Source organism: Ascaphus truei, chromosome 7 (assembly GCF_040206685.1).
Source record: "Ascaphus truei isolate aAscTru1 chromosome 7, aAscTru1.hap1, whole genome shotgun sequence".
NCBI lineage: Eukaryota > Metazoa > Chordata > Amphibia > Anura > Ascaphidae > Ascaphus > Ascaphus truei.
In genome coordinates this window covers 27,374,539-27,376,320 of record NC_134489.1, presented here as the reverse complement: position 1 = coordinate 27,376,320, position 1,782 = coordinate 27,374,539, and the positions used below count along the sequence as shown (strand labels likewise).

The 1,782-nt window shown below is 49.3% G+C and overlaps 1 non-coding gene and 1 pseudogene across 1 annotated transcript; both read left to right on the top strand.

Moving 5' to 3' along the window:
- Nucleotides 1-217: 217 nt before the first annotated feature.
- LOC142500056 (U2 spliceosomal RNA) lies at nt 218-414 on the top strand. Its single transcript, XR_012802790.1, has one exon. It is a non-coding gene; the product is annotated as a U2 spliceosomal RNA (small nuclear RNA).
- Nucleotides 415-1,181: 767 nt separating this feature from the next.
- LOC142500337 (U2 spliceosomal RNA) lies at nt 1,182-1,312 on the top strand (annotated as a pseudogene).
- The last annotated feature ends 470 nt before the right edge of the window (nt 1,313-1,782 follow it).

Below are 1,782 nucleotides of genomic sequence, written 5' to 3'. Positions count from 1 at the left end.
ATATTGTGAAGAGAATAAGAGGCTTTCGAGAAGAAAGGCTAAAAACAAAAAAGTAAAAGGGATCCTCCCATAAATGTAAAATGACGTCAAAGTACTATTTAATCTGACTAGGGCTTTTCCTTTATGTAAGTAGGAATGGCTAAATATAGCCTTTTGATTCATGTTTAGTGAGAATAAATATGCTACTAACCATGATTATTCTATGTCAAATTTTTGTAAAGATTTTCTTATGCGCTAATAAAAACCTTGAAAAACAAAAAATCTGTTCTTATCAGTTTAATATCTGATACGTCCCCTATCTGGGGACCATATATTAAATGGATTTTTAGAACAGGGAGATGGAAGAAGAGCTTGCTCTGTCCACTCCACGCATTGACCTGGTATTGCAGTACCTCCAGGACCGGTGCACTTCCCTTTGGGGATATCTGAAACAAACTGACGGCAAAAATATAAGCATGCTTTTTTTTGGCTCTTTCTTTTGCAAAGAAAGAAAGAAGAAGAAGAAATGACGACAAAATAAAGCCTCCTTCGTTTTGCTGTGTCTTGTCCGTTCTTTTGCCTGGCTTCTTACTATCTTTTCTTTTCAGCTAGCTCCTCGCATGGAGCAGGAGTGCCGCCTGCTGCCTAATTCAGTCCGAACGAGCAGATACCTAAGAAACTCCTGTTGAAGCTGTATCCAAATAGCCTGCATAGGAAACACTGCCGCAACAGCAAATGCCTGACTTGCTAGGTTGATGTCACAATGGGTGGCTGAAATGACCTGAACTGAAAACCCCAGCCACTGCCTGCTTGCTGCCTGAGTTTCATGGCAGCCCAGACGAGTCGGCGAGCAGAGAAAAAGTGGGCGGTTCCTATGCAAATGAACAGGCGAAGACTGGTGCCGGAAAAAGAACTGGAAGCATGTGCCTTTTTTGCTGTTTTTTGGCCTTGTGGGCCCCCCCCGGCAGTGTGTTTGGCTGCTTTTCTTTGCTCCATAGAAAGTCTTTGGCTTTTGCATCCGTCGTCATCGCCGCCGCCGCCGCTGCATAGACTCCCCGGAGCTGTGTTGGAAGGAGCGGAGGCAGGCATGCAGGTGGAGGAAAGCGGGCAGCAAGCGGCTCCCTCTCCCGCCCTTTCCTTCTCCCTAAACCGTAGTGCCCCTGGCCATCGGGCGGCGCTCGGGCAGGGGCCCATTTCTGGTTATCGCTTCTCGGCCTTTTGGCTAAGATCAAGTGTAGTGTCTGTCCTGTGAAGGGCAGATTCTCCAGACTACACTTGGTCCTCTGGTCATGGCCTGAGAATGCGGATGCAAAGTAGCCCGGGCCTATTTTCTCTGCACCCCAGGAGTGGTTAACCTGGGGCAGTACCACTTGCTGCACCTTCGGGTTGTGGAGGTTGAGGATTTGCAACCTCCACTTCAAGAGCACTTGGCACGAGCACTGATTATTCGCACCCCTATTTTTCCCGCACTTGGCCCCCCTTATTGCCTTCCGCTGAGGGGACAAGCCAATTATTTTTGTCACCGCCTGGCCTTGCACGGGGCCGGGCGTGCACTCGTGCACACCTTTTTGTGTTTGTACGTCTGAGCACCTCCTGCACTGCATCACACAGAGCACTGGAGCACTCGCACCATGGATTTTTGTTTCGGTTTCGTGTTGGGTTATCGTCACCCCTCTCTCCGGAGAGCAAAGACTGAGTGCTGGCTAGTAGTCGCCATCCCTTCGGGGGAAGATTGCGGTGGGTTAGTAGGCGTCAGCCGAACACCCTAAAGACTTGGACCCTCCTGCGGCGCCAGCTGCACTA